This window comes from Lissotriton helveticus, chromosome 7 (genome assembly GCF_964261635.1).
Source record: "Lissotriton helveticus chromosome 7, aLisHel1.1, whole genome shotgun sequence".
Lineage (NCBI taxonomy): Eukaryota > Metazoa > Chordata > Amphibia > Caudata > Salamandridae > Lissotriton > Lissotriton helveticus.
In genome coordinates this window covers 1,792,329,852-1,792,356,001 of record NC_136068.1, presented here as the reverse complement: position 1 = coordinate 1,792,356,001, position 26,150 = coordinate 1,792,329,852, and the positions used below count along the sequence as shown (strand labels likewise).

General features: G+C 46.0%; 1 long non-coding RNA gene across 1 annotated transcript in view; it reads right to left on the bottom strand.

Annotated features, from left to right (window-relative positions):
• The window catches only part of LOC144767719 (uncharacterized), a 108,013-nt gene extending 82,303 nt beyond the window's left edge, over positions 1–25,710 (bottom strand). The window contains exon 1 of the long non-coding RNA XR_013598322.1: positions 25,436–25,710. This is a non-coding gene — a long non-coding RNA (uncharacterized LOC144767719). The remainder of the gene's footprint in view (positions 1–25,435) is intronic.
• Between the last annotated feature and the right edge of the window lie 440 nt (positions 25,711–26,150).

The window sequence follows — 26,150 nt, the reverse complement described above, 5'->3', positions numbered from 1 at the left end:
GAACGTGAAAAGGGGGCAAAGTAGAGTACTCCTCACCCCCTAGGCCTTTTTAGGCGGTCCCAAAAGGATCAGTTTCTGCTTTCCTGAGAGATTATGGTATGAGTTCCATATACCACAATAACTTGCATTACAACATGCAAGATATCTATCTCCTATTACCAACTTTTGGAGATATTCGCGCTAAGCGCGAATATCTCCAAAAAGTAACACCTGCCCTGAGCAGTTCTTAGCCATGTTATCCAATGGGAGGTGGATAACATGGCTAAGAGTATTAGCTCGGTAATGCATGAATATCGCTGAGTTTTTAGCGATATTCATGCATTGCGGCCGTTTATTATCGCATTTGCGATAAACCTTGATAATAGTAAGGTTTATCTTCGATAATTTCTGACGATGCTTAGTGGTAAAAAATTGGTTGGTAAGCATCGTTAGCGATAAATATCGCTTAACTTTGGTAATATGCCCCAACGTCTGTTAACGTTCGATTCGAAGGAAATGAGGAAGTGTTGAAAAACATTGTCTGCGCCATCTTGCCTTTTTTGAAATGCCACACTTTTGTCGTGCACGGCAGCCATTTTAGATGTCTTGACCAGACCCACTCTCTGCACGCTGTCGATTCGTAGCATGGCTCCTCACCCTCGTAAGCATCTCCCCCAGGCACTGGTCACCACCGCTCTCTGTCTTATGCATGGGCAATAAACCTTCCCCCATCTGCGCTGCTCTTCCCTGAGAATCACACTCTGTGCCCGCCCGACACCTCCCTTTCGCCCTATTCACTACCGCACCCTCTGACACTCCTCTTCCTCTGTGTCCGATTGTCCAGGCTATCAGCTAGCCCTGCAGATGTAGTTTATGGCTCCAGCTGTAAAGATTCACCCCTCTTCAAAGGAGTTATAGTAGATCAAGGCCCACACCCGATGAGATCCGTCACACCACACGTGTTCCTACTATCTGAAAACCATCCTGTATTGTGATTGGTGAGGGGACCGAGCCTGAAGCGGAAGATTCTAGGAATGACTCTTTGTACATCAAAGTTTTTACAATTATGTGTCACATTAAAAATATATAGCACTCCAACAAAGTAGTAGGAATATAAAACTTTAATAACATATAAATATATACAACAAAACAAAAACAGTAAAAACATTTAAACAACGAAGAGACCGTGGCAATTTCTTTTGAATTCCTGATGAGGACATGTTACTAGTTCTTTCAAATTATGAAAATTCAGAAGATGTTGCCTGGGGGTGGGTCGTCAGTAGCAGTCTGTTGTGCGAATAGTTCCAAGGCAGCAGAACGCGCTGAAATCTAGATGGCACGAAAGTGATGTCTAGTAAGTTGCCGCCCAGCAAATAACGGCGTGGGGCGCCGCGGGGGTGAGTGAGTCCAGTAGGCACCACAGCTATTCTTACCGGCATTGCAGAATTACTGCTGGGGACAATGCCTGTGCTGTAGCAGGGTCACAGCAGAAACAAAAAGGATTCTGTTGAAGATGTTGTTGGTTTTCAATTTGAAAACAGTTCTGGTGTCAACTGCTATGCTAATGTAGTGGTTAATGTTTTGTTTTCTCTAGAAAATGTAAAAGAGGGGGAGGCAGTCCAAAGTTCCGTTAAAAGGGCAAAGGAAAGGATCGGTGGTTTGAACTATCAGTCAAAAAGGGGAGGGGGTGCAATAATTTTTCCTACCGGGTCACACTGTGCTTTCACCGGAAGTGAGGTCTGCAGGATTGTAGTAATTCAAAGTGAGGCTGGCGCCAGCATGGGAGCGCCGACGTCCCGCGGATACAGTTTCGTCACTCCACGGGCGATCATGGCAGTCATTCCCCATCGGGGGTCGGAGACTCCCGCGGCTCCTCTAGAATCTTCAAGGTCGTGGAGGACTACGGTGGTGGAGTCAACCAGTGACCGGGCCATTTCTTTATGTTGGGCCCGCTCTTGCCAGGTCGACCGCCATTTTGAGAGTTCGGCAGCTACCGGCGATCGCGGGGTCACATGAGCGGACGGGCTCCACCCTGCCGGGCGAGACGTTGCAGCATGGCCACAGTGGAAGAACCGTTATCTAGGTCGTTCCGAAACTGTGCAGCACTGTAGTTGTTAGGATGCCACCGCCTGGAGCGCTGAGGGTGCAGCTGGGAAGCCTCCACCTGGGGAGGCGGGAGAGGCCTGTTCGCACCGTCTCTCCCTCCCAGTGCACCCCACGGCGTCTCGCTTGAGATTTGTTATGGCCGGACCAGGCGATGAGGACGAGGGGGGGGTCGGAGGCATGTGCAAGACATCCCCCTCCAGTGTTGTCGCAGCCATTATAAAAGAAAGAAGTGTCCCGTCCGTCTTCGGGCCGGGCTTCCGGTGGATGTCGGCCGGACGCCCCTGGCTCTGGCCCCATGAACGGGTTTCTTGGTTTATCGGCTGCAGCCGGATCCCGTCGGCCTCGGCCCCCCGACCGTTGGTGGTCGGACCGGAAGAGCATGTGGCGGGACTACCTGCAACTCTCAAGGGCCACCGCGGCCGGACTGGGAGAGAGAGGGGAGGGTCGAGGAGACATTCCCCCCCCCCTGCAACTGTTCAGCGTTGTAAAGGCAATCCCCTGGCCGGGTCCCGCTGGTCTCGGCCTCTCCTCCGGCTACACCCTACGTTAGGATCTCCTGGCCGAGGCGTGGCAGCAGGACCTGCCTTATATGGGCTGCTCCCGGCTGGGCGTAGCCGGAACCCTGCCCCACCTTGGAAGTTTCCAGAGTGGGGGTGGATGTTCTACTGACTTGCATTTTCCCTAGTCTATCGATTTTTTTGGCGTGGCAGGCGTTGGGACAGCGAGGGGTGATTTGGTTTCTCTTACTGTTTTTCTGGTCTCTCACCACTGGCATATTTTAACGTTTTCTTGTTTCTAGGACATTAATAGGTTTTATCATTACGTTATGTTATCGTTTCTTTGTTCGTTGTTTAATAAAAGTTCATGTTCATCAGTGGCCTACTGATTTTCGTTTTCCTATTTTTTTCTTTCCAGGTTGTTTCATGGTAAAGTTTCTGTTAACAGGATACAGTGATCACTTCGTTATTATTGCATATGTCCTTTTCACTAGGGGTGCTCTCTGGTCGGGCCAGATGACGTATCTCTAGTAAATGGTCCGGGTGAAAAAGGTGCATCAATCAGTGGGGAGTAGATAGGCATGACAGATTACAACGGGGGAGAAAGGTCCGCATTACATACCCTTTCACTACTTGCAAAGATTTTCCTACGTTTATTTGCAAACAGGGAATACCTCCAAAAAGAACTAATTCCCAAACAGTCAATGTTCGGACAATCAATCAATCAATGAGGAATGAAATAGGTACGACGTGTTAAAGGCTTGCGTTACCTACCCTTCACTATCTGCAAAGGGAGATAGAATATTCCTATTCTTCCTCGTTTGCAGGTAGAGAAGATCGTTAAGAGAATTAACTTCGAACAATTCAATGCTCGATTGAAACAATCAACAAGGGGTACTGTGAACACAAATGAACGCCGCTTATATACATACGCATTGCTATTTTCAACAGGTTGTTCCTAATGTTTCTATTTTAGCGAGGTCAAAAGAGATCCCATTAGTGGCCTACTGATTTTGCTCGATTCCTTTTGTTTTTTTACACGATTTTTCGCTATCTGCAAAGAGTAAACAGAGTATTGCGACTCTGTGCTTGTTTGTAAATAGAGAATGAACCAAAGAGAACAATCAATCAAATGGAGAGAGAAGCAGGCACGACGGATTACAAAGGGGGAAAGGGCTGCGTTAACTACCCTTCACTATCTGCAAAGAGAGAGTACTCCTAATAGAAATGAGGGGTGGGGGGCAGCAATCAAAGCAGATCAGTGTGCATAAACACGAAAAAAAAAATTCTTACCACGTACTTGACATTCGACAGCTTATGATATTTGCTATTAAAAAACCATTGAAATTCACTGAAAAAACCATAGGTTATAGACCATATATAGTTAGGAATTAGCATTTACAAAACCTTGAAAATTCACTGAAAAAACCATAGGTTATAGACCATATATAGTTAGGAATTAGCATTTAAAAAACCTTATTTTACTCACACAAAACCATTGAAATTCCATATATAGTTAGTTGCACTAACTATATATTGCGCACCCGCAATCCACTGCTGATGATGTCACATATTACATCATTCATGACATGGTCAGTGACATCACTGATGACATCACTGATGACATCTCAAATGACATCACTGATGACATCACTGATGACATCTCATTTGACATCAATGACCACATCACTGATGATATCATTCATGTGACAATACAATGCATCTCCTCACATTTTAATATAACCTCTGTTTCACCCAGTGTTAAAAACAGAGTATAATTTTTGAAACCATTGACACACCAATACTAGTTACTACATACGTACTCACTGATTCCTACGTCTACACACACATTCACTCATTCACCCATACAATCATTCATACATACAATCACTCATGTTTACAACACAATCATATGCACTCATACACCTATACAGACACTCACACTCTGCCACTCATCCATGGAGTTACTCACACACCTAGTCAGTCCTGTAAAGAATCAATCACACTTCCATTTTCTACTCTATACAGTTAAACATAGAGCACCTTACGTTTTCAACCATATACTAACACATACTTACTCTCTTATACAATCATTGATACAAGTACACATTGATCTGTACAGAGTCACACACCTCCCAGCCAGCCACACACACACTCAGTCTCCCATGCAAATACTTGGGCAATCAATCAATAACCCATATAGTTACTCATATAGCTACTAATCAACACATGCAGCAGTTTACAGAACAACAGACATAATGATGCACAAATTAAGACAGTTTAGTCACTAACCCATGCACTCAGTGAGACACATTTAATCACTCACTCATACATTCAGTCATGCACCTACTAAATCCTTCGTCCAGACACTTATACATCCACTCATTCTTCAATATGTAAGACATATTTTAACTTTACAGAAACATAGTCACTGGATGTTGTCATCAGTGATGTCATCAGTGATGTCATTTGAGATGTCATCAGGGATGTCATCAGTGATGTCACTGACCATGTCATGAATGATGTAATATGTGACATCATCAGCAGTGGATTGCGGGTGCGCAATATATAGTTAGTGCAACTAACTATATATGGAATTTCAATGGTTTTGTGTGAGTAAAATAAGGTTTTTTAAATGCTAATTCCTAACTATATATGGTCTATAACCTATGGTTTTTTCAGTGAATTTTCAAGGTTTTGTAAATGCTAATTCCTAACTATATATGGTCTATAACCTATGGTTTTTTCAGTGAATATATATATATATATATATATATTATACATACATACAACAGCATATATACATATCCACAACAATATACCAACAATACTCCATTTGGAGCATAGTATATACCATAAGGGTATCACTATGGAGCCGAAACTCGTCTCCGGAGTAAATCAAACTGTATGACCCGTATAACAGAGCTCAAACAAACAACATAGCACAAATGAAATACTGAAAAACTGTCACTGACAAAGTCTATCACTTCTGCAGCTACCAGAATATCCAGGAAAATAATTTATCATGTTACACAACTTCTGTAATCCCTACTGCCCGGGATTAAAAACACCAGGTATCAATACCATTTTACATTAAGCAAAACACAATCCCAGACTTACCAAATGAGACATATCATAATTTAGCTGTGTACACACATCTCTACACAAAACCAGACACCAAACTGAAGCTTACAAATAACTCAAGTGGATTGACCGGATCTACAAGTTCTGAATCTTCTTAAGGCCGAATCAGTCTGTTCACCAAATAGATGGATCCCATTAAATAGCATATCTTTGAGGTTCTCTTGCACATGCCTTGAAAACCCAGACTGACACATCCATGCATGCCTACGGAGGGCAACATACTGAGCCATAGCTTAATCCAAGGAATCAGTTGTGTCCATTCTAGATCTGATGCTAAATCTTGCTGCCTCCTGGCCATCTTGCACCACCTGCAATAACTAATTTCTGGCTTCCTCTGACAGGCAAGGTAGCTTTTGCACCACAGAGTCCCATAAAGTATGAGAAAACCTGCCCATAACACATGTAGTATTTAGAGACCTCAAAAACTAGCTTACAGAAGAAAATATATCCCTTCCACAACTTTCTAACCATCTGGATTCTCTGCCTGATGGAACCAAAGAAAGGGCATTAGGGTCAGAAGATACTATAGCAGCTTGAACCAGCAGCCCTTTTGTAGTGAAATGTCGTAGAAGACAATGAGGGTCCCAGGGGCGGGTCGATGCATATGGCCCACCGCTATGTCACTGGTAAAGTTACTTTGAAGTGATGTGCTGTCGGATTCACAAGATTTTGCAACATGGGCTGCTAACAAGTTCCTGCGCCATACTTTGTCAGTAGTACTTGTTGATACACTAATCCAGTTCAGTGAAGTGATTAGCTCTCTACTTTTGTACTAGTCATAGATTGCGTGGGCAGTCAACATGTGTGGCAGACTTTTTTTTTTGCTGTGATGTAATTCGTAAAACATGATTTGGATAAGACAGTACATTTGCACAGCATAAGCCTGTCAGTTCATGGCATTATTAACCACTTCTTCAAACCCATCATCAATGTTGTCAGCTTCTCATCCAAACTCAAGAACTTTAGTTTGTAACAGTTTTCCATTATTGATTTTAAAAAATGATGTACAAAATGTTAAAACAACATGAGGCATGCCTGTTGACGCCTATGATTTGCAGAGCTCTGGACATCACAAAATGTATCATTAAGTCCAAAATCTAAATCTTTCAGGATGTTTCTTAAAATGGTTCCTGCTGATTTTACTGCATCCCGTGATCTTGCTTTGGCAGCAAGAACTTCAGGAGTCAAATCAACTGAGAACACATAAGTGGCTTATTCTTTTTGTTAGACTGACAAAAAAAGAATTCTATCATTGTACATTCTCACCAGAAAAATCTTAATTTCTAATTATGAACCAACACAGTTTCATCAATGTAGACCATTATTTCTCTGAACTCACTGAGTGTGAACTTGTAGCCAGCACTCAAGAGTGGCTTTAAAACTTAATTTGCTTTTTTGTAAAAAGAGCAAACTGAACTGGAGGCCGATGGCTGCGTTGCTGCTTGGAGCTCATTGTACATTCATATTTTCGACTATATGCATGCATGAAGTTCGGATGGGAATATAAATCCACTGCAAATACATTTACATCGCTGTTTAGATCATCTATTAGGCGGAAAATGTTTGCCCTTTGAGACTCACATACCATGCACTTTGTTCTTTCGTCAATACCTTTGTCCCTTGTTCTGGCTAAACCACAGATAATACATTGAAAGTCCTCTGCTTCATGATCAGTTGTTGGAGGAGGACAAGGGGTAGCCATCCATCTTCTAAGTGGCTGGGTATTGGGTTTGGTTGTTGTCTCTTTCTCAGAAGATTCAGATTCTTGTTGTGATTCACTTGTTTGTGGTATTGTTTTTTTTCTATTCAGGCCTCTCTTCATCAGTTTCAATCTTTTGTGAACTTTGTCTTGCTGTACTTCTGCAGAATCTCAAACTCTCTTCCGTCCAACCGCAGTTAATGTTAGCTTTTCTTTTGGATTAGTTTAGCTTATGACACATTTTTCTTTTTTGAAAGTGTCCTCAGATTTTGTAGGTTGCCTTGCTCTGTCAGGGGGTAAAAACCCTCTGCTACCACCTACTTCACTGTTGTTTACAAATTTGAAACAACTGGAAACCCTAAACAAAAACAATATTAAAATTAATTACCCATATGATGGCTAAAACACATCATTATTAAGCTGCCATAATTTTTAAAAATGGCGGAAGGGTTGCTCTGAGGAGGTATTTTCTGCCTCTATACAACAACCTGACCCCCAAAACCTATGTTTTGACACCAAAGTGAAGTATATAGGTCTCATGGTTCCTGAAATAATACATCATCACTGCAACACATCTGCCATTTTTCGGTCAAGCCTGAGCCAGGACGCATGGGCTCCCTTGGAGTTCTGCTGTAGTAGAGTATGGAAGAGAAGTGCGCCCACTATCCGCCCATATTTTTAATTGGCTTGTGTCTTTGTCCTTCATAAATGCTGGCCTCTGATTCCTTAATAGGCTTGTTAGCCAACCCTGTGAGTAGATCTTGGAGACCGCATTTATTAATGTGATAGGCCAGTATGATCTCAGATTTTCTGGGGGCTTAATCTTTTTTTTTTAACACTACTGCTTTACCCTTTGCTAGACTATTCAGGGTCAACTGTATTTCAGGCCCACAAGGTGAGCTGTCAAGGGTTGACTGGTCCTCACTATCAAATTTTGTAAATACTAGGGGATCTAGATACTCTTCAATATCCCCCTGAATACTTGTGTCATTGGCCGTATATAAAGAGCGATATCCCAATCTGCTCATTTATCTCTTATATCTTTTCTTTCTGTGAAAGAGCCTTACTCACAGCTTTATCCGTAAATATGTTAGTGATAGCTGCTTCGGCAATTGCAATCTGGTGTTGTACTGTCTCCACATTCTGGCCTTCTCTGACTACCGGCACCAGCTCCTCTTCTGCCATCCCCAGATTATCCTGCAGCACTTGCACTGAATGCCTGACCTGTGCATTACGATTCTAGGAAAACCGGAGTGTTTCCCCTCTAATAACCGCCTTCATTGCATCCCAGACTATTTCAATTGAAGTACCCCCCATATTCTCAGCTAAAAACATTGGGATCCATTGTCCCATGTTTGCACAATAACCAGGGTCGTAGAGCAAAGCTCTTTCAAATGTTCAATCCCCCACATTAGGATTGACTAACCCCGTTTCTAATTCCAACACCAATGGATTATGATCTGAGAGCACCCGTGATAATTTGACTATTTGACACTTTGAATTTAATGAATTAGAAATTAACATATAGTCCAACCTGGCATAGAGCATATGTGGAATAGAAAAGTATGTATATCCAGGATAATCCAGTCTTTTAAAAAAAAAAAATCTTTTTATTAATTCAAAACAAAAAATCAACGGCAGGTGCCTTACATTACGGAACAAAAAAACAAATATACAGACATATCACGCAGAATAGACGGATGACCCCCAATGCGAGAGCTGAGCCAAGAATTGTAACTAGCATGCGGCCGTGTAGTATACAAGAAATATTCAAGGTCCAGTCCAACCAGTACTGACCACGAACCCCACCACCCAAAGAAACAGGATTTGTCATGAAGCAAGGCAATTTCGAGTGGCAGGAGAGCGTAGCACAGCAGAGAAGTGGGCCAAAACAACGACCGCAACCCGCGAACAGCAATAAGATACACAACACATTGTCAAGGTCAGTGCAAACAATACCGCCCCCAGGACCCGTCTACCCACAAAACAGGATTGCCCGTCAGGAGGGCCCCCAATTTCAGGATACGAATAGGATATCAAACAAAAAACAAAAACATATACAATACAAAAACCCCTTCCCCCCACCCTGCACCCCTGCATATGGCTTTCGCCTAACCCCAACTAGCAGTGTGCCTGTCGCCACATCCAACTAAATACTAAAAGTAGAAAATGGAGGAGGGCACCTTCGTATGGGCCACCGGTCCCCCCGCCAGAACCAAGCAACCCCTGTAATGGAACCACAAATCTATAAGGAAGCCCTTTTAGAACGAAACAGGGGAAGCTGTAAACACCGCCCAACCTCCCGTAAGCACAATGGTAGCAAATCCCATGTCCATTGGGGCCACGATATCAAACCCAGTTAATCAGTCTCATCCTTGGCCCTTCCGATCAATCATGCGAACCCCTTCCGGTCGAACCGCCACCTCCACAGGAGAGTCGAAGTGCGAAAAGAGTTCAGCAAAGTTCAGCCTGAGACGAATCAAAAATATTAAGTCTGTGAGAACCCCATTTGCACTGAAGATCCCTCACACTGTCATTAAATCCCAACGTTGTTTCCATCGCAATCATAGTGAAACTGCCAGGGAGGGGAAAGACGTTGTTTCAATCCGAGAACAGTTCCCAACAGGAGTCTCCGGAAAGGGCGCACCGATCAGTCCTCCCACAGTCAGCAGCGATGTTAGGCTTAACGAGCCGTTCGAAGCACCGAGCTCGCGGTTATCAACCAGTACACTGACCGGAGGCTTCGACACCTCTTGTTGCACGGGCCCTCATCTTCCGTTAAAATGGTCATCGTGGGCATCTTAGCTCACTTTAGTTCTTGCACTGGAGCAGAGTCCGGTCTCATACGCCCTGTCTCAAGCATAACCGCAGTCATTTTGTGAACAAGGGCTTCCACATGAGAATGAAGTGTCCCAATGGCTGCCAGTACAGTCCTCAGCGACGGTTCACACTTCGTCCGACCCATCTCTCCTCGCTCAGTATTGACCATGTTCACTTCCCTCAGAGAGGGAACAGGCAAGAGCGGAACGGACGGCAGCGGAGGGCGACTTATCGTTCACCACGGCAGCAATCTGCACTCCGCTACCGCAAGCGAAGACTCCGACGATTCGAACACCGGCGGGGGGGAAATCGGTTCACCGGGTCAGGGACCTCCGCCCACAGCCTCAGTTGTGCCTCATCACCACTCCTTCGATGTTGACCAGCTCAAATGACCGCCATCAAAATCGGGCAAACATAACCTCTAATAGCAATAGACCGGACCCTACCCAGCTCCCACGGCCGATGTTGTTCAACTGTAACCCAGCTGGGCTAATACTCGAGGCCCCGGCTCACAAGCTGGGATAGGCCGCGAACTGAAACACGACGTAACTCCGTCAACCAAGGCGGTAAAATTCCCGGGATTGCACCATCAGACTGTGCGCCGGTTCATCCACACGGGGGTCTGGCGTGAACACAGGATTAATGACAGGATCGTCTGGTGGGAGACGGAGGTCGGTGGAACCGGGAGCCTAAGCAGCCATCTTGTTCGCTAGCGTAGCTCCTCCTCCGGATCATCCAGTCTTAACAGCTGCCAACAATCGACTAGGCCAGGCATGGGACACATATTCCTCAAATCTTTAAAAACTTAGGGCTTTACTCCCACATATCTCCAGGTTTCCTCTAATGACCAATAATTGGGTAAATTAATATTAAAATCCCCACATACCACCAGTGTAAGTGGCCAATCAGCAAGTTCATTCGAAATAGTATTCAAGAACTTCCGGCCCATCTCCCTGCTCCCCTTCCCCGCAAAAGTGACAGAGAAGATTGTCAACAAACAGCTGACCCGCTACCTCGAAGACAACAACATCCTGGACCTTCCCAATCCGGTTTTCGCAGCAACCACAGCACCGAGACCGCCCTCATCGCTGCCACTGATGACATCAGGATCCTGATGGACAAAGGAGAAACAGCCGCCCTCATCCCACAGTCTGCCACCGAACCCTATCAGCACGCCTCCACGACACCGGAATTCAAGAGAAGGCCCTGGCCTGGACCACTTCCTTCCTCTACGGCAGAACCCAGAGCGTCCGCCTCCCACCCTTCCGCTCAAAAACCACTGAGATCATCTACGGCGTCCCACAGGGATCCTCCCTCAGCCCAACGCTGTTCAATATCTACATGGCACCGCTCGCCCACGTCGCACGACAACATAACCTCAACATCACCTCCTACGCAGACGACACCGAGCTGATCATATCCCTCACCGAAGACCCCCACACTGCCAAAGCCAACCTCCACAGAGGAATGAAGGCTGTGGCCGACTGGATGAAGGACAGCAGACTGAAGCTGAACTCGAACAAGACAGAGGTCCTCATTCTCGGACCCACCCCACCAGCCTGGGACCACTCTTGGTGGCCCACATCGCTAGGCGCAGCCCAGGAACCAACGGACCACGCACGCAACCTGGGGGTCATCCTCAACTCCACCCTCTCCATGACCAGGCAAGTCAACATCATCTCCGCGTCCTGCTTCAACACCCTCTGAATGCTATGCAGGATCTTCAAATGGATCCCCCCGACACGAGAAAAACCGTCACCCACGCCCTGGTCACCAGCAGACTCGACTATGGGAACGCCCTCTACTCAGGAACAACAACCAAGCTCCTGAGACAACTACAACAAATTCAGAACGCCTCGGCACGACTGATCCTCGACGTACCCCGACGCAGCCACATCACACCCCACCTGAGAGGCCTGCACTGGCTCCCCGTCAACAAGAGGATCACCTTTAAGCTCCTCATCCATGCACACAAGGCACTACAGAACACCGGACCTACGTACCTCAACAACCGACTCAGCTTCCACACCCCCACCTGAAGTCACCACTCAGCCGCCCTTCACCACAGTTCCTCGCATCCAGAAAGCCACCGCCGGTGGCAGATCCTTCTCCTACCTCGCTGCCAAGACCTGGAACACTCTTCCCACCAGCCTACGACAGACCCAGGATCTGCTGGCCTTCAGAAGACTTCTCAAGACCTGGCTCTTTGACCAGTAGAAGCTCTCCCCCTCCCCCACCCCCCCCCAGCACCTTGAGGCCCTCATGGGTATGTAGCGTGCTTTAGAAATGCAGAGATAGATAGATAGTACAGTGGGGTCATTGCTATTGCATCCATATAGTGTGCACAACGTTAATTTCTTATTTTACAGCATATTGACACTCAGTGACCACCCATCGGCCGAATTTATCTGCGCATGATCGAATAAACTAAAGTCCACCTATTTTGGCCAAAATTGCCACCTCTCGTACTCTGGCCATCTGTGTAGTCGCAGTTATCACACTAAATCCCAATGTTTTTAGAATATGCAGTTGTAGGCCATCATGATGTGTCTCTTAGAGACATATGATATTTTCACCCAATGCTTGTAGTCCCACCGCAACTTTTTGTCTTTTCTTCACATCGTTTAAGCCACAAATATTAATGGACGCCAATTTTAGTAAACCCATCCAAATTGGTAACAAAGGTACCATATTTCCATAGAACACCGCTAATCCTCTATGAATCTCACTCATTTGCATGATACATACTGCAGGTTCGACCCCATCAACAATAGTGCACACGCTACTATCACCAACGTGCGGTGCACTTGTTTTTTCGGCTCTCGCCCCCTGTCTGAGAACACCCCCTCCCTCTACCGCCTCTCCACCCACCACCAAAAACTAGGCTCAATCATGAGCTTCTGTGAAGACATCTGTACCACACCTCATCTCCCTCCACCTCCCCCCCTTACTCAAAATCACCTTATCTAACCCTACATCCCGGACCAAAAAAAAAAAAGGGTAGCCACATATAGAATTTGCCCAAGCCTTAGATTTGCTGCGAATGTTTTTGGTTTTTTTCCCCTCTTCCTTCACCTGTTTCCTTCTCTTTTCTTTCCCTCTTCTTTTTTTTTCCTTTGTCAAGAAACATTTGTATGATTTTTCGAGGCCTGAGGGTGTCTTCAACTTTAAAAAAAAATGTTTTTACTTGGGTGGGCAAAGTGATTTAGGGGTATGGTTTAATGGAAGGGGGGTGCAGCTTTCCTCCTGAAACCTTCTATAGTCCCCATTCCCTAGAGGAGGGGGGCAGGCACCACTGTGCCCGAACTCCACTGAAAGCCTCAGGACCTCATCCTCTAGGGCTGATTTTTTATAATTGGGGGACATGTGGTCTCAGAGCTTCTATGAGGCCCCATCCTCTTGAGCTTTTTTATAATTCGAGGAAAGGGGCACTCAGACCCCTCCCCAAGCCTCAATGAAGCCCCGGGGAGCCTATTCCCTGGGGCTTCTGGTATATTCTGGGAAGGTGGGCTGCATGCCTGATCCAAGCAGTGTCCCCAAATACTCCATCCCCCAGGAAAATGTTATTTTATGCCCAGGAGAGTGCAGGCACACCCTGCCCGCACTCTCCCAGGCAGAAAACACAACTTTGCTCCCTACCAGAAGAGGGCAGAGAATAGAGCTGTTCCCGCCAGGGTGGAAGCAAAGACATGGAGCTGGCTTGCACCAGTACTTCAGTGGGTGCTGGCTGAGGAGCCGGTCAAGGCAGCGGGGACCTTGGGCCTTCCCTCACAGCGCCCACTGTACTGATAGATGTCGGTGCCCTGAGAGGGCAACAGAACACCCACTGATTTATTTATTTTAAAATTTGCTCCCACCACAGGAGTGGCTGGTGAGCTAACTGGAGCCTTGCGGCTCACCCTGCAGGGTCCCCCAACTATTTACATTTTGTGGATGCAAAGTTATGTTTCTTGCTGGTAAGAGTGCAGACAGGGAATGCCTACACTCTTCCGGGCACCAAACAGCAATGACCCTGGAGAATGGGGTTCCCCCGGGACACTGCTGCAATTAGGCCCTGTGGGATGAGCCCCCCACACTATAGGATGGCTCTGGGAGTGGGACCTCACAGCCCCTCCCATTTACAAAAAAGGCTTTAGGCCCTGGGAGATATGTCAGCAGGGGTAATAATGGCCCAGGGAGAGGGCTGCATGGTTCTCTCCCCATCAGAAATGAAGCGGCCCTGAGGGATGGGGTCTCACAGGATCTAAAATTATCCTTGAGAGGGGGGATATGCGCCCTCTCCTCATTAAAAAGAAAGTAGTCCCAGGAAATTGGAACCCTGGGACTTAAAAATGGTCCAAAGAGAAACTGTGCACCAATCTTCACATTAAAAATCAAGCACTCAATGGATGGGGTACCTGGGGCCTAAAAATGGCTCGAGGATGAAGGGGCCACAAGCCCTCTTTCTTTAAATATTAACTAATCTGCTCCAGGGATGGGGTCTCCTGGGCCTCGAGAAGGTTTGGTTAGAGAGGCTGCATGCACTCTCTCCAAAACACTGTGGGCTGACCCTCTAGGAGCATGCACACCCGCCAAATCACAAAATACCCATCTCAACTTACATCACTGATGACATCATCCACAGAACCACTCACACACCCACTTACACCCCATACAACCTCTTAAGGTGTATGGGTGACTGGTTGTATGAATGGCTGTAAGGGTGAGTGAATGGTTGTGAATGGCTGTATGAGTGAGTGGCTCTATGGAATATTGAGTGGGTATGTGAGTACTGGCATGGGTCCGTAAATGGGTATGTGAGTGGTTGTGTGGGTGTGTGAGTAGGCATACACGAGATTGTATGGGGTGTGAATGGTAATGAGTGTTTTTATGGATGATGTCATCAGTGATGTCATTTGAGAAGTCGTCAGTGATGTCACTGATCATGTAATGAGTGATGTAATATTTGAGGTCATAAGCAGTGCGTTGTATCCGTCCTCATTATACGTTCTGCTTCTCTTAGTAGTAATTCTTTATTTAGATATAAAAAACATATCTTTAAAAGATTGCACAAATCACATTGTGTACAGTTTTATAAATAAAAGATGATAAAAGAATAAAATATGACCGTAAGTATGTTAGTTAAAAACCTTTAGATTTGTAAATTAACTCTCCCCGTTATTGCTAGGTCTATTAAAGTGCAGGTTCCGTCTTAGCAATCAGCTATATGGCCTCAGCAATGTCCATTTTATCTAGATTGCGATAAGCGTGATGAATACATTTGGACAGGTTTATATTTCAAACAATGTTATCTGGAGACAGAGCAGCGATAATGGCGTGCCTGCAGGTCCGAATACCAAGCCTGTTCCATTCTGGCTTGAGCAGGCATCGGCGCTGGAGATTGAATGAGGGACAGATGCAGAGCACGTGCAAGATTGTTTCTGTTGCTGACCCGCATCCTCTGCATGTTGTGTCTTCCTTCTTGCGACGCCAGGTGGGAAGATTTTGGAGAAAGCCCCAATCTCCCAATCTTAGGGCAATCAGACAGCGCTTTAGATAAAGTGCAAATTTCGTGGAGAGGTAGGCCGCAGGGGTCAATCGTTTGTAGGAATTAACTACCGCCCAGGAGTGACTGCGTTTCGTGACAAGAGCTTTGTCTGAAGCCAGAGATTTCAGTCTTACGCATTTTTTGATTGTGGTTTTAAAAACAGTCTGACTGGGGTTGAGGGCCCAAAGATCGGCAGCTGACATTTGATGAATGTAATCATTCAAAAGGCACCCGAATGTTCCCCCTGGATTAGTCTAATTTATTTCTTTCCATATTAGGGATTCTAGCGTGCCTGGTTCGGCCTGTCTTAATTTGTGACATAGCTTAAGGTAAGTACCAACGTTAGAGGCTTCATAGTTGGTTAATCCCAGCTCTAGTCTGATCTGAGCAGGGGAGGCAACGCTTGGTAAATGAAGTACCTTCCTGTAGATTTTAGTTGTATATTTGTTAAGGGCAGTATTCATTTTGCCTTTAAAGATCTCTATGCCATAAGAAAGTGTTGGCCCAATTTTTGCTCTAAGAACTTCTAATAAAGGGGCAAAGGTTGGGCCTGAGAGTTTCTTCGATAACTTGGCTAAGGATACCACTAAAGCCGTAGTTTTAGCTGCGATCACACTGCTTTGCTTTGAGAAGCTGCCCCTTGCGTCCAGATGGACGCCTAAATATTTATATGACTGGCCAATCGAAAGGCTTGTATTGTTAATTGACCAGCCACCGCCGCTATGGTGTTTCTTGCCAAATGGGACTATCAGGGTTTTCTCCATGTTGATTTCTAGCTGGTTGTCAGACGTGTATTGTGATAGTTCAGCAAGGAGCCTTTGTAACCCTACTCTAATTAGGCTAAACAAGGCCAAATCGTCGGCGTATAAAAGGTTACATAATGCCGCACCTCCTATTTTGGGTGGATGGCTATTTACCTTGTCTAGAGTGCTTGACAGGTCGGCTATAAATAGGTTAAAGAGGAGAGGGGCCAGCACGCAACCCTGCTTGACACCGCGTGAGGTCATGATGAGTTCATGATTTTTCGCGAGAGACGCGAGCCGGACCCTAGCTTCACTCGGACCCATGTGTCAGAGTAGAGTTGAATAATTGGGTTCAATATTTCATTTGGAATGCCCCACTGAGTCAGTTTTTTCCAAAGGGCCGCCCTGGGCACTCTATCGAACGCTGCTTTAAAATCGACAAAGCTGCAGAAGACCATCCTGTTTGTTGATAAAGCTTTGTCGATTATGGTGGAAACTGCCAGTAAATTTATCATAGTTCCTGAGTTGGCAACGAACCCTGTCTGGTTTAGAGGAATCAGATCGTGGTCCTTTGCCCATTGCCTTAGATCCTCCAGAATAAGTCCTGCAAAATGTTTTGCCTCTATGTCCAGTAGGGCAATTAGTCTATAGTTGTTGGGCATAGCTCGTGAGCCAGATTTGTAGATGGATGAATTATTGCGCCCCGCCATGAGTCCGGGATTGTCAATGTTCGCAGGGTGTAGTTAAAAAGATTCAATAACACCATGGACCAAAAAGGAATGTCCGATTTAAATAGCCTTTGTGGCAGGCCATTGGGGCCTGGTGCTACATCTTGTCTCCCTTGTGTCACTACTTTGGTGACTCGTTCCTCTGTTAATGCGTATACAGGGGTAAGTCCCTGGTTTGTATCCAAAGAGGTGTTCAGTGAGTCGTCATCTGCAGTCCCGCGTCCCATGGGTGGTCTGGAGCTATCATGGTTATCTTGTGCCTGGAAGTGATCTGTTAGATATGTTACCCATTCTGCTTCCTGGATATTTGCAGAGCCAAAGTTTGTCAGGTTTAGGTGGGTGCGGTTAACAAGGGACCAACATTTCCTGAGCCTGTTTCTCTTGGGAGACTGCCCTCCTGAATGCTTTTTGGGCATGATGATATGTGGCAAGGAAGGCGCTGTTCCGAGGAAATTTTAAAATCAACCTCAGTGCGGTGTTCCTTGCTCTCTTTAGTGGTTTAATGGCGGCTGAGGTCTCGGCCCCTACTGGAGGCAAACGATTTGAGCTCTGAGCAGTCGCAGGATATGAGTTGATCAGGTGGAGGCACAACTGCGACCATTTCCATATCGGGTTGGCTTCTTTGTCAAGACTGCCTGTTATGTAGTCCTTGCTTGCTTTTAGAACACTCTGACTGTTGGTTTCATTCCATTTAAGGCGCTTGAGGTTTTCCGTATGAATTCCCTTGTAAGTTGAGGGAGCCGCTTTATGGAGTTCCAGGTTTGCGCTAAAAGTGATGACCTGGGGCCTATGGTCGCTTTCGGACCGTGGGTGGATGCAAAAACAGTTCAATTTGAACAGTAGTTGAGAATTGCAGATAGTGAAATATAAGTACGATTTTTTTCTTCCGTTCGACCAGGTCCAGTTTGGGGGTGAATCGCTTGTTGTCCTTCCGTTCACTACTAGGTAGCCTGCATTATAGAATCTCGTCACAGAGAGCTCACCTAATATGTTTGGGGCTTGCTTCAGGGGTTTGGATTGAGTCAAAGCCTCAATAATATTAGTCATGTCCGGCCCTTCCGTGTCTGCTGCGATCCCCTGGAATAGATTTGTGTTGAAATCTCCCGTAAAGATGCGGTCCGAGTTGGGATATTCAGTAGCAATGTAGTGGTCTTTTTTTTGTACGGGTGCAGGGGTTAATATACCTATTGACAAGGAGAATTGGACGCTGCCTCCCAGAGGGATTGATTTTAACCCCAAGTAACCAGTCTTCTTTGAGGGGGATTTGGCTGAGAGCGCCTTTTAGATTATTTGTGATGTATGTGGACAGGCCGCCTTTAGGGTGGCCAAATCGGTTATCCCTGAGAGCTGGTTTCCAGAACTCGATGTATCCTTCTATGGGACAGCCCTCTGTCGCCCAAGTTTCCTGTAGGGCGATTGCTGTATGTTTGCACAGAAAAGCCATAGTGTCTTCGTTTGAAGTTTTTTGTTGAAGTCCACTGATATTCCATGAGCACAGTGAGAATGGAGACTGTCCCTGTTTGGTATATCTTTTGTGCCATGTATCTGCCGCTGAAAGGGGTTTTCTGGCGGAATTGTGTATTTCTGCAAGTATTTCCCCCGCTGGCGGTCAGTTTGAATGTTTTGATGACAGGATTGCTGGCAGCCACCCCCAGCTGTAATTGGATTCTTCGTTGACCCCAACTTTTTCGGGCCCTTTTGGTTTGACGTCGGCCCCTGAAGCGTTTTTTAAGACCGAGTAGGGTCTTGTGCCTCCTGTTGTTTTAGATGTTGACAGGTAGCTGGGTGAGGTCGGCCTTGTTAACAGGGAGGTGGGATACCCGGGGATGGATTAAGGATACACTCTAATTCCCCAGTTCCGCAGTGTCGGCTTCTGTTCAAGAAAAGCTCCTACCCAGCTGGGCGATGAGAAAGTCACCACAGTGGCCTCAGAGGGTTGATTTCCTCGGGGGGCGATGAATTCGATGGATTCAATATTGTTCGTGGGCAGTCCAGCTAGACCCGTGATTCCTTCTGCTAGTTTTAGCAGATTAGATCTGTTAAGAATGTCGTGCCGACCTTTTGATTTATATTCAGGGGCCAGTAGAATCTGATGGCAAGGTGGATCAGTGTTGTTTGACTCCGGGACACCTGTAGGCTTAATCTTGGAATTTTCGACTGTCCTGTCTAGATTGGTTTCATATAACTGTTGTGACAGTCGTTGTGGAGCCCTCGTCAAGTGTGAATTTTGACTGGTCGCAGCTTTAGGGTCGTTGCAAATAGTTTTGGGGTAATTGATTCTTGGCTTTGCGTTTTCTTTTCCCAGGGAAGTGAGAGCCATCGATGGACTGGGGTTTCCTGATGTCGTCTCTGTTGTCATCCTAGGCCCTGTTGCACTTGCCATATCTGTGCTCACCCTTAAGAATTCTGTGTGAACCCTGCCCACGGCTGTTTCTGGAGCCATTATTTGATTGCTTCGGACCTTTGGGCTGTTTGCAGATTCTTGGGTGGGTTTTTCCGGAGTGACCCCCTTGAGGGTGGTTGTTTGCACTGCGACACTGTTTATGACGGGGGGTCTTTTGTTTTCAACTTTTTTAAAGCTAGGGAAGAGTTCCTGGTGGACAATGTTGGTGTTTATCCTTAGTTTATTTATGGCTTTGCGCTGGCGTTTGCGCTCTCTTTTGCTGCATGGTAAAACTGGCCCCGGATGGGCCACCGCTGTTAGGTCACTTTGAGTAATGGGGCTGTATGTTTGCACAGGCTCGAGATGATCTTGCATGGTAATGGGACCGGTTGGTGGCGATGACGGGCTGTTTTCTGCCGTTGGGTTTGATTTTGAGTGGGCGCCCTGAGTGTGACCGTTCAGCTTCAATTGGCCAGTGGTTGTTCCTTTGTTTGGAGCCTCGCCTTCTTTTAGGTTTATGTTCTGCTTAGCAGGAGGTTCTATAGGTTTAAAGTGATCTTGCCGTGAGGGGGATGACGGTTTGGTAGAAACGTTTCCTCCTCTCAACAACTTCACTTCCCTTATGACTGTGGTTAGGCATTCTGGAAGAAGAGAAAGAGAATCTATAATTGGGGAACAACAACAGGTTGATTCGACGAGGTTTGTGGAGGCTTGCGCCCGTAAAATTAGGGCATTGAGTTTATCCAATTTACTCTCGATCCCAGACGTGAATAGGGCCAGAGTATTTAATAGGTCGACCTGCACCTCAAGTTTTATTGAATGGTAATTGAGTGCGTTAACTGTTTGCTGCAGGGTTTGTAAAAGTTGTGGCCTCTCGGTAATGCCTGATACTCAGGTTATTACACAGAGGCTTAATCCATTTTTGCCTTGAAACGGCATACAGGGGACAGAAAAATAATATGTGAGACTCATCTTCTACAGCCTTGGTCTCGTCTATACAGAACGTGCACTTATCATAATCTTTTTCAGCTCTATTATTTTCCCATTTGGATTTATTTAAGTTTGTCTGCAATACCCCATATCTGTACTTTAAGTATAGAGATTTCATGATTTGTGGGCTCACCTCATCTAGCAGTGGTTCGAAGCGGGCTATATCCTTTAACATGAGGAAGGAAGCTGTTAACGAACCTTGGTTAGGGTCATTTTATCATTTACATAAGTCCAGAAAGCTGTCTTGACTGTTTTGCTACATGCCGTAGTTAATTCCATAGGCTCCTCCCAGTAATGTAATAGCCCTATTCTCTCAAACCAAGATGCCAAGTGTTGAAACCAAGATATGGTTTTAAAGCAGGCGAGAGTCATTATCTCTTGTAGGCCCCTTTTATAGTGTAAGAGCTCTGGTGTAGACCAGATTCTTACCCAGAGCAAGAGGGGACGTAGTGCAGCATAATTATACAAACGCCTCAGATTTAGATTGAGTATTACTGGGGTCAACGGGGTCCTAGTTGGGAGGGATAGTGGTTTTCTGACAACATTGTTCTCCCCCATTTCAAAATTTCTTTTGCTTTGAGGTCCCCATATCTCTGCTCCGTACAGAGCTGCCGTTTGTGCCTTAAACTTAAAAACCTCAATAGCAGGTGCTCTCCCTGTGCTGTTTAATAATAGGGGAACTATTTTGAAGCAGGATTACTTTATTCTTGTTAAGTTGGTGCTTCCAGGACAGATTAGTGTCCAGTATGAAGCCCAGATAGTTCAAATTATCTACATACTCTAGCTTTTGAAGGTTTAGCTCTAATTTTTTTTAAATGACCTGATCTGGAGGCCTTTGCCTTTACAGTATAGCTGGAAGGAGTTCATCAAATTTTGCAGTCCACTTGGGGTTTGCGAGATCAAGATAGTGTCATCTGCAAAAAGTAATGCAGGTATCACTTCGCCACACAGCTTGGGGGAATCATTTTTACAGGCTTCCAGATGTTTAGGGATATCATTTACGTAAAGGCTAAAAAGGGTGGGAGCTAGTACGCAACCTTGGCGTACTCCCCGCCTCACAGGTATTTCCTTGGGGAGCTCGCCTCCCTGTCCCCATCTAACCTTCACGTAATTTCCCTCATGGAGCCTGATCATTTGTACAAGCAGTTCGATTGGCACCCCCTGTTCCGCCAAACATCCCCATAGTAAATTCCTGGGTACCAAATTGAACGCAGCTTTTAAATCTACGAAAGCTATGTATAGACAGCCTTTCCTAAAGTTTATGTATTTCCAGGCTATACACATAAACCTGAAAACTTGGTCTATAGTGCTACACTTCCTCCTAAATCCTGCTTGATACTTTGACAATAAATCGGCCTCCTCGATCCATGCTGTTAACCTAAATAAAATGTGTCTTGCAAATATCTTCTGTGGTATGTTGAGTTTACCGGATTGTGAAGGTCATCCTTTTTAAAAATTGTCACTATTTCTGCACCCTTCCATGTGTGGGGTATTGGCTCAAAGTCCGCTATCGCATTACAGAGACAGTTGATATACGGTCCCCATACATCCACGTTGTGTTTTAAAAGGTCGCCCGGAATTTTATCCGGCCCGGGCCTTGCTAGATTTGATTGACTCCAGAACTAATAATGTTTCCTTAATGCTGAAACATAGTTTAGCCGCCTTGGCACTATTGATCATCTCTTCTGATATCATAAAAGCGGCTCCCTCAGTTTCAGCATAGAGGTCAGAAAAGTGTTGAACCCAAGTATCCTCATCGAGGAATAGGTCTCTTTGTGTTCTTCCCGACCTATTCCCTTTGGCTATCAGGTTCCAAAACCCAGCCTGGTCCTTAGCTTTGGCCGCGCTAATTAAGCTCGACCACAGCTCTTCGTCCCATAGTCTCTTTGCGTCTGTCTGGGACTGCTTGTAATTTTTCCTCTTTGACATTATGGTGGAGATATCTCCACTTTTAATTGCCTGCACTAATTCGGTTTTTGCATCTCTGCAGCTCTTGTTAAACCAGGAATTATTATTAGTATGCCCCTCTGGTTTTCCAGCTTTCCTTGATTTTGGGATTTTACTTAGCACTGGGCCGAGCGCGTTTACCCACCTAGCATGTAGGTCATTAATCCTAATAGGGTTGGCAGTTTGTTCTACTAGGGGTTCCAAAATATCTACAAAAGTAGAATAAAAACTAGTAATAGCTTTTTCATTCCCAAGTATATATGGCCATTTTACAGCTCAATTGTTATTCTTTAGGATGATGCCATCCTCTAGCAAACCGATTTCCTTGGGATCAATATAAGCGGGAAAGAAAACATCCAAGCATAGCATAAGCCTCAAAGGTCGGTGATCGCTCTCTGTCCTAGGGTCGATTACTAGATCAACCAAATGACTCCAAAGGTTGAGTGTCACCAGTATATAATCTATGTTTGTCCTGGATTTGCCCCTCCCAAAAGTTAAACTCTTAGGTCTATCAGACGGCAAGCGTCCGTTACATGCTCTCAGACTACGGCCCATTGTAATTCTTAATAGTTGGTTCACGGCAGCTGTGTACTTTGCCACCTTCTCGCTTTCCAGCACAGGGATGTTGTAGGCCATGTCTTCCTCCTCGGTCAGGTTACCAAATCCTGGCACGGGCTCAAAATTGCAATTGAAGTCACCTCCAATTACAATCTTTGGACTATGGCCCAGTGTCTCTATAGAGGACTCCAGCTGCATTATTATTTCTGATTCGCGGTGTGCGGGGCCTGGCCTGTTATAAATATTAAATAGAAATATGACCTCCCGTTTTTTTGCAGTTTTAATCCCAAAATGTCCTTGGATGATATTTTTAATTGGACGATCTTGATTTCCAAGGTAAACCGTATCCATACCACCAACCCCCCCGAGGGTCTACCTCTCACTGATGGACTTGCTTCCACACTATATGTTTTGAAGCTTACTCTATGGGGTGTTTCTATTACCCAGGTCTCCTGTAGAAGCATAATATTGCTAGCCTCTATATATTCATTCCACGTTAGGTCAGGTGAATTCCTCTTTAGGCCTGCAATATTCCATGATGTGAGGCAGAGGTTGTGGTTCACGGTCACATCCCTATGCTGGGTTGGTAGACCTCCTGAGGAACCCATAGGAGAACTTATGTTATTATAACCTGCATCAGTGTTTCTACTCCCCCCTCGATCTGCCACCTCCACTTCTATAGGTGCTGTTTCAATAATTTGCCTTCTTGGTGGCTCAGCCTGATAATGTTCCCCTGGCATAGTCCCCACAGAAATATTTTCCCTGACTGTGGGAACCTTTTTACTGGCCTGTATAAGAGCATCCAACCCTTGGTGTGGTAACTTTAGATGTCAATCCTGGTCATCTAAAGAGGACAGTACCTCAAAGCCATTAAACAATCGAAGTGTTGGATCTACCACAATAGCCTTTCCTCTTACAGATGGGCGTTAGAAATACCCTAGTGGCAAAACACTAACATCGGTGTCCCCAACATCAGTTACTTCTTTATTTGCCAAGATCGCCCTGGCCATCAGTGGTCATCTAAAATTTACCACTACGCAGTCGCCCCCAATATCTTTCCTCGTTCCTCCCACCCAACCCGCCCTCCGCACCATTATTATGTCGTCTATTCTGGCAGGATTAAATTGCCTGTGTTTTACTAGCCAATCTACCGTCTTATTCCTTAAATTCGCCCAATCCTCTTTTTGGTCCCTCCTGAGTACTGGTACCCCTGTTAGGACTAATACGTATGGACAAGCGTCTGATGGAAGGTCCAGCGTATCAGTTCTTGGGATCAGATCGGTACCCTTTGGGCTGTACAGTATTGGCCTATCAGAGCGATTACCTGGTCTGGGGTTTGGTGGGTCTCAATGAAGGGAAACCTCCTTATTTCGTTGGGGTGTGCCACTCTCTCCTGTAGTATCCCCAGTTGTAATCGTTATATTATCCCTTGATAGATTGGGATTTTGTAAGGGTACACTGAACCTTGAACTATGTGCTGTCACCGCCATTGTTCTCCTGTGATCTTCCTTGGCTGTGGGCAGAAGTAGAACACCCTGAGCTCTACATTCCCCTACCTTTTGTAGACTTCCGCTAAGTTGCTTACTGCCATTTCCCCTTGATTCCATTAGGTTTTGCAGTTGGTACAGTTTTTCTACCACAGGTTTTAGGGATACACTAAACAAGAACTCAACCTCCAGTAGTAGGCTTAGCGGAGTCCAGGGATTTTTTAACTATGGACTCGAAGTCCCCATAGTGAATACCCAGATCAGAATGTACACAATTTTCTATAGGTTCTGTCTGGGTACATACGCTCTTAGCAAATACCTTTAGGGGGACAATCGTAGGTATGGGCTTAGCTACTTGTAAAGATCCCCCCGCCCTTTAGCCCTTGTTTTCCTTGTCACAGGGATAGCCCTTTTTTCATGCATTTATCATTCCCCATTTTCCCAGAACTAGTATTTTGCACCCTAGGTGCTGGCTCAGGTCTTGGGCTAGGTGGAGGAGGTGTATTGTTTGTTCCTGACGATGTTGAAGAGGCGACAGAGGATTTTGCCGGATCCCCCTCTCCCCAACCCACCAATGAAAAAAGATGTGGTGTGCATGAAAGCCTGGGTGAGCTCAGGTGGGTATTGATTGTTTCGAGCGACAACCGCCTTTCTGCAATTTGTATCTTGTGATTGAGTAAAGATTCTGCCCTTATAATGAAAGCATCTAGGGTTGCGGCAGGGCCCTTCCGTTTACTCATGCTTAAGAGAATACCTTTTCAGAGCGCACGATAAAAAGCAATTTTAGGCACACTTTTAGGTTCAGACCCTATGATAGTCAAGCTTACCCCTCGGCAGCAGGAGTTCAGAAGACAGAGGTGTGGCCCAGTCCAGTCTATGACGGGCAAGGACGGGCCCGCCCTAGACCCGGGCTTCGCCCGGGTGAGCCCGCGCGTGTCCCGCGCTGCGCGGGGCCTCCCGGTAATTTATGCGTCTCCTGGCGCTTGTCGTTGATGCAGAGTTCCAGCGCCGCCCAGGGGATGGTGGGAAATGTAGTCCCTGGGTCGGCGAAAACCGGGAGCAACAACGACCGCTTTTTGCAAGGTTTGACCCCCTCCTGCAAGGACCACGAACCAACACCGCAGGGCAGCAGCAGATGGGTAGAGAGTCAATGTTCCAAGATGTCCCGCGCTGCAAGGGGCCTCCCGGTAATTTATGCGCCTCCTGGCGCTCGTCGATGATGCAGATTTCCAGCACCGGCCAGGGGATGGTGGGAAATGTAGTCCCTGGGTCAGCGAAAACCGGGAGCAACAACAACCACTTTTTGCAAGGTTTGACCCCCTCCATCAAGGACCACGGACCAACAACGCAGGGCAGCAGCAGATTGGTAGAGATTCAATGTTCCAAGGCGCCCACTTTAATGTTATGTTTAGCCCCAGGGAGGTGGCGGTCCATGGGGCTGAGGGGGGCCACACAGCCTCCTGCACAAATGTTAGATTTAGCCCAAGAGGTGGCAGTCCCTGGGGCGGGCCCAGCGAGCCTGCCCACATTAATGTTACCTTT